This window comes from Mirounga leonina, unplaced genomic scaffold, assembly GCF_011800145.1.
Source record: "Mirounga leonina isolate KUSES-001 unplaced genomic scaffold, KU_Mleo_1.0 Mir_168, whole genome shotgun sequence".
Lineage (NCBI taxonomy): Eukaryota > Metazoa > Chordata > Mammalia > Carnivora > Phocidae > Mirounga > Mirounga leonina.
This window is the reverse complement of record NW_023270426.1, coordinates 19,478,834-19,490,191: the sequence shown is the minus strand read 5'-3', so window position 1 is coordinate 19,490,191 and position 11,358 is coordinate 19,478,834.

The window sequence follows — 11,358 nt, the reverse complement described above, 5'->3', positions numbered from 1 at the left end:
AAAGAAAGAAAGAAAGAAAGAAAGAAAGAAAGAAAGAAAGAAAGAAAATGAAGCCCAGAGAGGTCCATAGGCAAGGAACCGAGCACCTTGGAGCTGCGGGGCCCTTCTTGCTGCCTCTCTAGGCTACCCCTGCGGCAGCAGGGGCAGGTGGGATATAAGGGTTGTGCCCATCATCAGATGAATAAGAACATCCAGGCTAAGCCTGCCCTTCACTAGCTTTGTCATTATCCTGTCCCCACCCCCAGCCCCAGGGCAAACTCCTCCTACCCGCCCCCCCACAGCTTAGTGGGAAGGTCTCTTCCTCCAGGAAGTCTTCTGTGACCCTGGGTTAAGTTTGCTACCCCCGTTCTGTCTCCCATGACTCCTAATCTGCACCACTTCTAAAGACAGATTCATCTTAGATCCAATCCCTCATGAAAGCTTGGACTGGGGCTGTCTGTTACCCCTGTGTCACTCAGTGCCAGCACATAGGACAGGTGCTTAAGTATTGTCTGTGGAAGGAAGGAAAGAACCATGGCCTCCATTGTCCTCATCTATGAAGTGGGTAAATACCACCCCTTGGGATGAGAAAAGTGAACCACGTTCCATGCCTGGCAGATTAAGGACTCAAAAAGGCAGTGGCCCTTGTCCTGATGTCCCAGGCAGGTTCAAGGGCAGGTGGCCAGGCAGCCATTACCCACCAGCTTCCTCTGCCATGGCAGAGTCTCACCTCAAGGAGCAAAGGCCTGGGCTGGGCATGTAGGGTCCCTCACCAAGATCCCAGGGCACCTCGTCCAGCAGAGCTGCCTGCCAGGCCAGCACATACCTCCCCAGCACTATGGATTTAGAACTTACAGAGAAGGGAAAACAAAGTACTTCAAAGCACTGTGCCGAGGAGAAGGGCCATGAAAGCCCTGGGGATCCAGGACGGACTCCTCTAGCTGGCCCTGACCTGACCCCAGAACGTACCGAGGGCTGCTCCTGACGAGCTCAGGAGCCTGCGGATTAGCCCAGGCCCTGCACACAAGGGCCTCCCTAGACCTCATAGCCCAGCGAGGCAGGAACTCTTAGTAGCCCCGTGAAAAGGCTGAGAAAGTGAGGCCGACAGTGTGAAGGGGCAGAACTGGGAATCCCACCCAGTCTGACTCTAGATGAGCCTCGAATACAGAGGAAAATCTAGGCCAGACATGAACACACCAGAACATCACAAGTTCTATCCTGCTTGGCCCTGATAGTGAAACTGGAGTGCTGGGGGTACAGCTTGGAGTGAGGCATTAGAGGTCCCCAAACCACCCTCACAACTTGGCACAAAAACACACTCCCGCCTCCCGAGCTCAGGGCAGTCAGCCTGAGGAGTCCCGGGGGCAGCAACCCAAGGTTCCCTGGCCCAGGGCAGCAGCCCCACCACATCGAGAACATCAATATTTCATGAGCAGCTCCCTCCTGGCCCCCAATCATATTTCCAATTGTCATGAAACAATTCAGAATTTCCAACTCAGGGCTAATAGGCCGCCATCAGCCAGTCAGCGAAAGCAAGCAAGGGTAATTATTTTAAAAGCTTCCGTCAGGACTGTTCTCTGAGCTGGCTCCCCAGGTTGTCGGTCTGCAGCAGTGGCCGTGCCCCTTCGGGCCCCGGGCACCCTGTCTGCCCATGCAGCAAGCTGCCATCTGGAGGGCTGCTAAGGCCCCGGCCACAAAGCCCCGGAGGATGCGACAAACAGCCCAGGCCCACAGAGGGTGATCGGAGGGCTCCAGGGGACAGCTCCCGGCAGGCAGGAGTCCCAGCTTCTCACCTTCACAATTTTCGGGCCAAACCGTGGCCTCCTGGGCCCATGGAGGATGGACGGACCAACAGACACGTAAAAGGATGGACGGAGAGGCAGAGTAATGATGTCACAATAATCTGCTCTTATCCCATCTCAAACCTATTCTCCATTCTCCAGGCACAGTGATCTTTGTAAAAGAGAAATGTGACCAGATCTCCCACTGTTTAAACCTCCCCTCTGCTCCTCTTTGCCTTCAGGATAGCAGCCCACACTCCTAACAAGGATTATGAAGCCTGTGGTGTCTGGTTCCCACTTAATTCTCCAGCTTCCTCTTCCCCCCTTCTCTGCCTTCCCACCTGTCCCAGTGCTGTTCCCAGTGAGGAATGGGGTGTGGAAAAACTGTTCCAAGCAAACTCAAGACCCGGATGGCACCCAAGGCCCTTCAACAGAGGCTATAGATTTCCTCTCCGGCATTGTGTTCCAAACATCGTTATGGGTTGGTGTGTCTGCCTCCAACCCAAATAAGCAGGAACCATCCATGCTTGCATCTCTGCAATCACAGGCACAGGATACGTGCTCTCTAAACCTGCTGACCTGAGAGAGGCCAGTGCAGGAAGAGTCCAAGACCAGGGCTCTTTCCACTACTCCATGCAGACGCCGATAGGTTTGCAATGAAAGAAAATACTTAAGATGTCCAAATGGTTCCTATTTTTGCTTTGGCTGCCAGGAAGCTCAGAGTGCAATACAATAATGCTCAAATCAATTAATATCTTACCTGATCGTAGGGGTTCCTACCTTTAGAGCCTCTAATTCCCTCCTCACAGATGAAAAAGAGTGCAAAGGGATCCCTCCCTTGCTCCGCAGATCCATCCCTAGATATGAGTCAATAGACACTGAGCCCCACCCCCCTCAGAGTTTCTGGTAGCCCTCCAGCTCTTTCTACAGATGAGGGCAGGAACAATCCTGATGGACTTCAGACTGTCCCAACAGAGCCAACACCTCCCCATCACATTCCAGTGGACTCCCTATAAACATGACCAGCAGCCCTCTGAGAAGCTTCACAGGGCAGGGACTTCTTTGAAAACCAACCCATTCCATGCCACAAGGAGCTCAGAGAACTTACTCCAGGACAGCAGCCAGTATTCTTGGGGTAGTGTGGTGAGTATTCCATAAGATGCTGGAGCTCTCCCTCCCACCCTTCTGGGGTGGGTCCTGTGACCCTAGCCTAGCCAACCACAACCCTGAGCCTCTCTTCCTCACAAAGTGATTGGTTCAGCTTTGGGCATGTGAGCTGCACCCAGCCAATCGGCACAACCAAATCCCTTTGCCCACCCTAGGGAGGGTCCTGTGGTTGGCAAGAGAGACTCAGCCCTGCTTTTAGGGACCTTACAAGTAGTAGGGGCAACAGATTTTTATCAGTCATTACACAGATATGGATTATCAATACGACTGCAATAAGCGCGATGAAGAGAAAGGACACTCTCCCTACTTTTACTGGATATTGAGATAAACTAGGTGAAGAATTTATATGCCTTTCTGCATAAATGTGGCAGAAGACATTTGCCCATTATGTTTAATATGAACCCATGTGACAAATTCATCTCAGAGTTTTGTACTAGGGAGAAAAACTTCTGATTAGAGGGAGTACATCAGTTTGGAAGGGAAAACAAAGCAAATGCATCAGCAGTTCTGCTGATTTTTTTGATTAGGTACCTGGAAGCTCCACGCAAATGTGATACTCAGGTACAAGGACTGGGTTACTTCTGTTCCTGGTCGATCCAGCTCCAACCTTCCTCTTTCTAAAGCCTGATCCCTCTGCCTCCAAAGAGGAAATGGATGTGCCCCAAGATGTCAAAACCTAAAGGGAAGTTGGGAAAATTTCTTCTTGGAAGAAGTGAAAATAAGAGCATAAAAAATGTGTTTTGACGCACCCCAGTTCCCACCAAGAACCTCCCCACCTTCGGGCCCTGATCCCACCCCCACCCACCTGCCTAGTTTCCCTGGTCTGAAACTTCCTAGAAGCTAAGCAGGGCAGAGGGGCAGGTCTACTAAATCAGAGAAGGGACCTGCTCCCGCCTGACTCAAACAACAAGAGCACAAAGAAGGAAACAAAAGTGAGAGCAAATGATTTTAAAGAGCAAAGCAACCTGGCAGGTTTCACCATTAACATTCGGCCCGGCTGCCCATCTCCCCACCGGGCCACACCCTTCTCCCTCATCTCACAGATTTCTCAATGAAATGAGAACTCTTTGTATTCCCATTTCGCAGGTGGGAACACTGAAGCTACCAGAGGTTATGGGATTTGCCCAAGTCCACGTGGCTAGTAAAAGACACAGACAAGACTCCTTCCCGGGCCCTCGGGTCTCAGAGGCAGCTTTCTGGCACAAGGACACAAGGACAATCACACACACATATGCCCTGTGGTTGCTGGGCACAAAACCCGGAAACTTGCTGGTGTGCGGGGGTAGGAAGGCCTGATCTCCCGGTGCAGATGCTGGAATGGAAGCCACGAAGCTAGATGGGTGTCACGCCCTCCATGCAGAGTAAGGGCCCAGCGGTTGCATTTATGCGTCAGGCCGCCAGGCCACCGTGGGTCTCTGGGAAGGCTGCCCCAGGGTCGGAAGTGTCTCAGCTCAGCAGCCCGTGGGGCCAGATCCGCCAGCAGACCAGTTTCACACACAAAACAGCCAATATCATGGCAGTGGAGAAGCGGAAGCTAGACTTCCCGAAGTGCAGGGTCCAAGCGGGAAGACTGCGTATCTGCAAGGCCACCTCCAGGTCCAGGTCTGAAATCCTGCAGGCTACGGGACTTGGCTCTTAACCCTTCCGGTCCTGTGTGCACCCCAGCCACACGCACCCACCAAAGAGGCATTCCTGCTGTTGACAATGGAGGGGAGGCTTGGAGTCCCCAGATAGCAAGACAGGGGGCAGGGGCCACTTCTCGGGGCCTGAACGTGTGGAATCTGCGAGCTTGGGTCGGGTAGGCTTTGCGAGTTGGCAAGGGGTTCCCGGCTCTGCGTTCCGGCACCAGGTGGCCCTGGAGACGCGGGCGAGCAGAGCGTCAGAGCGGGCGCGGGGCCGTGGCCTCTCCCGCAGCAGCTGTCGGCTAGAACCAGGCAGGGAGGCGCCGCTCCTGACGGCACCTCATGAAACATTGATGCCCGGCCACCGCACTGCCATCTCCCGGCACCCTGAGCCAAAGCGGCAGCTCCAGAGACCCGTGGCCGTCGGAAGGCAGCTCAGCCGCCTCTGCCCCCAGGGTGGTCCCCTGACGTACTGACTTCCCCGACCCCTGTCCCATCGCAGGGCCCCAGCGGCAGCAGGCTCAGACTGGGGGCTTGGGGAAAGCAGGAGCCTGGGTCAGCCAACTGCTTTCCACCACGAGGCTTTGTGAGGAGTTATCTGACGGTGGGCAACACCGGGTGGAACCCAGGTCCCATTAGTCCTGCCCATGTCCCAGGGAGAGGCCAACGGGGCCACATGGATAGAATCCTCCCTTGTGCGAGGGCCGAGCAGGGCTACTGCTGGAGGGTGTGCAGGCGAGGGACTGAGTGAGTGGCCACAGAAGCATCTGTGCTCCATAGCGTTGATCTCTCTGCTCATCAGCCCAGCCCCGAGGAGGAGAATTGGGGGGGGGGGGTATCCTCCAAGCAGGGCAGGGGTCGGGCGTTTGCCCCTCCCCAGTAACACCCCCCACCCTCCAACACACACACAGAAATTCTGGGGTCGGACCTCAAACCTCCTTGGCTGCCAAAACCTGCGCCGCGGACACCCCCTGCCAAAATGCAAGACCAGCTTCCTCCCGCAGGCTGAGCCGAAAGGGGGAAAGGTCGAATCTTAAAACCCCGGCTTGACCGGCGCCAGGCAGGACCTGGGGAAACTCCGATCAGACCCCGTCCAAACCGAGGTCGGCCCGGGCCCCTCTTGTGCCAGGTGGGAAATTGAGCCCAGTGAGGAAAACTGCGCCGAGGCCAGGCCGGGACCCGCGGCGGCTTCGCCCGCATGCGGCCCGGCCCCCCTTTCGCCCGCGCAGTCCTGGGGCGCGTTCCCCGGCCTCGGACCCCGGCGGCGACCCGCGCCGACTTCTGCCTGCGCCCCGAGGGAGGCCCGGACCCCTAGCCCGCAGGACTGCGCGCCGCCCCTCCCCGCGGGTCCAGGCGAGAGCCTCGCTTCCCCTCCCCCCTTCCCGCCTCCCCGGCCCGTGTCCCCGCCTTCCCCGCGGGCGACGGGCGGCGGCGGCGGCGGCGGCGGGAGCAGCCCGGACCTTGCGCGGTGCGATGTAGCGAACCGGCGGGGACCGGAGCTGTGCCCACAGCCGGAGACGCAGCTGGATCCGGGGCCCCAGCCGAAGCCGAAACCTCAGCCGGAGTCAGTGGCGACCGAGCCCGGAGCCGACGAGCCGCACAGGCAGCGCAACCCGCGTGGGGTAAGAGTCGTTGGGCTAGGGGCGCTGGGTCGCCGCGGTGTTGGGGCACAGGGAGGCGGTGGCGGATTCCGCACCGTTTGCTCCAGGCGTTTGTGGGGTCCAGCCGGTGGCGCGGGACTGAGCGCACCGCGCGGAAGGCCAGGCGCCATCGGGGCAGCGCGAGGACTCGTTGCTGAGCCCAGCGCACGGTCCCAGCTGCCGTCGCGGAGCGCTGCCTCACCTACTCGGTGGTCCCACGCCATGCTTCGGCACCGGGCACCCCAAGAGGGCAGCAGCCCCGGGGCCGCGGGCCCCAGCCCTGCGAAGGGCACAGCCCTGGACGCCCTTCGCAGCCCCTCGAGGAGGCGCAGGCCTCTGGGGACCTGTAGGAGAAAGGGCAGGCAAGAGGGGCGCCCGCCGCTTCCCGATGCGCCGCGGAATGGGGGCCCCAGGACGAGCGAAACCGCTGGCCCCTCTGCACGCCCGGGACTTCAGCCGCAGCTTCGCGTCAAGAGGGTATTTTTTCTAAACGATACCGCTTCATTCGTTGGTTCGTTGGTTCCTTCGGGCAGCTATGCCGCAAAAAGCAACAGACATCGGCCGGAGCCCCGGCTCTCTTCGCCGAGGACACCGACGCCCCGCCGCCGTGCTCCGAGGCGCCCCCAGCCCACGGCGGCCTGCCCTCGCCCGCAAGGGTCGGGCTTTTCCTTACCCAGACAGAAACCCCAAATGCTCTTCGCAAACTCCAATAAAGACATTCCCGCGGCTTCTCCGGGGTTTGGTTGTTGACGCAGGGTTCCCGAGCACACGGCCGCTTCTCTAGAACCGGGTCTTGGAATTCTGAAACTGACCAGCCTCCTAAATCTGAGCCGTTTCGGAGGTGGTCAAGCGAGGGCCCCGAGGCCAGGATGGCAGAAATGGGAACCCCAGGCTGGAATCCTGGTTCCAAGGTGTTCTGATTTAGGAAGGAATTCCCTGAATCTAAAAATATTTGAGCCCACTTTTCTGGGAATCTAAGGCTTGGGTATTCTGTTGGCATCCCAGTGGCCTCTGGAGCCATCGGGGCCAGAGGAAGGCAATCCCAGGTTGCTGTCCACTTGGCCAAAGACACAGGTCTAGGGTAGTGGCTAAAGCTACAGGCTGCAGAGGCAGCACGGGAGGGGGACTGGCCGGCTCCCTCCCCTTTGCTCATTCTGCTTGGAACTCTTCATCTCTGCTCAGAAAAGGAAAAGAGGTGGACGGGGGCATGGAGACCAGGCTGCCAGGACTCTGGGGTGTGCCCTTCGCTCAAGAAAGTAGCTCCTGGGAAGGGGAGGCTGTGGTGACGGCATAAGCTGGCCCTCTGCTCCCCAGTTGTGCGACCAGCCCCTGCCACTTGCCCAGCCTTCTCAGCCCCTCGGCTCAGCCATTCTCGGGAACCAGAGAACGACCAGGGAGTGGACTTGGGGGAGCCATGAGGCCAGCCCTGCCAGCTTCTGCCAGAGTCCGGAGTTCCATGCTCCCATAGGCACCCTACTCGGCCATCCTGCCTGAGTACATCCCAGGTCTCCACACCAGGACAAGCTGGGGAAGCCCAGATAACAGGAAAGCTCAGGCTAGGGTCCTTGGAAGCCTAGAGAATCCAGTGAGAAGGTTCCCAGCCCCTACCTGAGCACCCCTTTCCCCCTTCACCCAGTCATTGCTTGTATTCAAAGAAACAAGAGCTTTTGGGGGGGGGGCGGGTAGAGCAGACAGAAGGAGGTAGGTGGTCCCAGATGCACTCCCAAAACTGGGTTTTCTAGTTTGAACTTCTCCACGGCCTAAGAGGCTTAGGGCTGGAATGTCCCACAGAGTCATGGATGGCCTCGAGGGCAAGCCGCGGCACATTCCTTCCCTTTTCCTAAAATCCCTTGATTCTAGTGCAAAGATTAGCGCAGGGTACCCCCCCCCATCAGTGTGTGGAAGGATGCCCTCCATGAGGGCCCTCCAACCACTCTTCCCAAATAAAATTGCTAAACCATTCTTGGGCACAGAATCTGTTTTGAGCGAGCCCAGCCTCAGGAAAGGTCCCTATGGTGACTACTTCAAACCCCACAACAGCCTAGGCTCCTCCGCTCAACCCAGCCAGGACTCTAAGCCTCCAAATTTCCTGAAAGTCATAGAATCATTGCTAGCTCTGCGTGGCCTGGAGGGATGGGGAATAGGGCGCATGGTTCCAGCTCCTGTAAGCCCCCTTCCCTCCTCTCCCCCGTTCCCATCTGCCAAGTGAGATGGAAGCTGAAGCAGCAGGTAGGAATTGCTGAGTCCCGTGTCAGACATGGAAACTGGGGCACAGTGCAGGCCAAGCCTTGCCCAAGGTCAGACGGCAAAGCGGGGAGAACACTGAGCCCCTGCTTTTACTCCTGAAAGAGAGCTGCGTCCTGTCCTGTGTGTGTGATGTGTGGCTGTGAGTGTGCTCGAAGCCCCTTCCCTGCCTGGGATAGGGCCCAGCAGAGGGTGAGGCTGGGGAAGAAGAGAAAGTGCCCATGTCCGTTCTCCAGCCAACACCCTAGCAGGCCAGGGTGTCCTCACGGTCAATCCCCCCTTCCTCAACCCCTGCTCATTCAGCACTGCCCCGGGGCGGGGGGATCGGCAGCAGAACAGACTCCCTTGGACAGTCCCTACTAGTCTCTGCCCCTCTCTAGGGCTCCGAGCCCCTGGGGACATGGAGCTTCATCCGCAATAGTCTGAGGGCCTTCCCGTCCATCCAACAGCAGGCATTAGGATTTCCAAATAGAGGGACTACTGTGACTCCCTAGAACACTGCCAGAGGCTTGGGTCCAGAGGAGCACACAGCAGGTGCTCAATAACTGCATTCAGGGCATCAACGGTGAGGGAGGTGAACCCCTCAGACGGACCAGCTAGAGCTGCAGAGTCACAGAACGGTCTCTGTCCGTGGAAGATGTGGCTCTTTGCGCCCCGTGGACAGTGGAAGGCTAGGGCTCTCAGCCTCTGGATGCCTATCCGTGCGCCATCCATTCCATGTCACCACCCAGGAGGGCCCTGTGCTTCCCACCTCGGCCTGGCAACTGGCAGGCTTAGAACACACCTCCTGCCCCTCCCAGCCCGATTTGGTGCTGAGCAGTGTTCTGGGACCCAGAGGCCTGGCTGTGGGTGCACCCTTGTGACTATACACGGCACCCCATGGGTGGGTGTGGTGAGTACGAGTGTGTCTGTGTGTGCAGCACACCTATGTATTGCGCCAGATGTGTGTGTGCATGCTCCCGAGTCCTTGCCAGTGCCCGGGCAGGCTGGGTCGCACGCTGTGCTTGAAAAGAGTTACCTGCTGCTGCAGGAGACGCAACCAAGAAATGTGGTAAAAGATGGGGCTGAGGGCAAATGCTGGGCAACCATCCTTCCCAGGTCCCCCTCCTGCCATCCTCCCCCCCAACACACACACCCAAGACTATTTTCATCGTATGGGGTCTCAACTTAGAGAAACTCCCCTCTGGGAGAAAAGGGCAGGAGTTGCTGAGCCTCCCCAACCCAAATCCCTGAGGTACATCCTCTCTCTGACCTCAGACCCAGACCCTGCCCCTGCGGTCACAGGCACCCAGAGAGAGGTGTGCCAGTCCTAAGGAGCTGTGCTTTCTCGCAGGGCCCAGAGCTGGGGGCCTCGGGCTAAGGCTGAGGGAGTGAGAGGCAGGCCTGTTTCCACCCTGTACCCACCTGACCCCTGCAATCCTCACCAAACAACTCAGCCTGAGGCTGTGGGTCTCCTTCTGATGAGGAGCCAGGGTGAGGGCTGGAAGGCAGTGCCTGCAGAACATCCCAGATCCTCACAGTCTGTACAGTCAGTCCCAAGCAGGGATCCCCAGGAAGAGATGGGGGGATGCACCGGGCCCTGGGGTGAGGCGCAGGGCCTGGAGAGTAAGGCAGTGCTTCACCGGGTTGCTGCCCTGCCCAGCGCTGCTCCTATCTGGTGGAGTTGGTCAGCAGATGACGGGCAGAGGGCAGCCTGGGGTCCAGCTGTGGCCAGAGGAACAGGTCAGGGTTGCACCCTCCCACCCTAGCCGCCCTCTATTTGCTCGAGACTCTGAGGTCTCAGGGCCGGTTAACAATTGTTCAGCAAAATCCTTCAACAAACTTCACTGAAGTAGGAGGACTCCAGAAGGGGATCATTCTTAGGGGTGGGGAGGGGATCGGCCGTGCCTGCCCCCATGGAGGCCCCAGTGAGCTGAGCTCAGCTACCTCTGTATGAGAGAGAGCCTCAAAGGCGGTCGGCTTCCTGGCCTGGCGACCCAGGGCTGGGAAACTTCAGGCACCTGGCCTTGCATGGAGGCCAGGTGCCTGCAGCTCTGGGAAGCCACAGCAGAGGCCCCAGATGGCTGCAAACCTGCCCTGAAGGGGGCAGAAGCCAACCCCCTGGCTGCCAAGGCCCAGGCCTGGCTGATTTGGCCGGACTGGCACAAAACAAGGGGAAAGAGCCCTACAGAAGAGGCTGTGGGGCCTGGCGGGGCTCTTGGGGTCTCCCGCTGCACTCGCCAGAGGCCTGGAGCCAACAGAAACATTTCGTCTGATTAGAAGCCATCAGTTCTATCCCAATCCCGGAAAATTGACTGCGGTGCAGAGGGGGAGGCCAGAGAAGCAGCCTTGAAGGACAGACAGGGTCCAAGCTAGTTAGGAGGCAGCATCCGGGGGCCCATTAGAACGCAGGCTGCTGTCACTCGGCCGGGCTCAGGTCCCGGGAGAAGAGGCCGAGCAAGGAAGGGCCGGCGGCCCCTCGACGGGGACGCCGCTGGGAGCTGCCGGAACGGGCCCCGGGCTCTGCCCCCGCCCTGGCGCTGGCTCAGAGGCGCCCGCTCCGTGCGATCCTGCTCAGGGAACATTCTCTCATCCTGGGCTGTTCTCGCCGGGGGGCTGGGGACTTCGAGGCGGCCCAGACAGGAGTTGATTCTGAGCAAAACAAGTCATTTGGGGCTTGAGGTGGGCACGAGCCACGCGGGACTTGGAGGCCAGATGCGTTTCTTTTGTGCGGCCGAGGTTCTCGAAGTCGGTGTGTCAACGGGGAAGGAGGGATAGGCGCGGCGAGGCCGCGGGGGGGGCGGGGGAGGGGCGGGGAGGCGGCGGGAAGGTGGCTGCAGAGGGGGAGGGCACCGGCTCGGGAGGGCGGGCGGCTCGGGGCTGGATTCCGCCCGCGCTCCCTCGCTCTCTGGCTCCCTCCCTCCCCAGCCCCCTCCCACCCAGGCC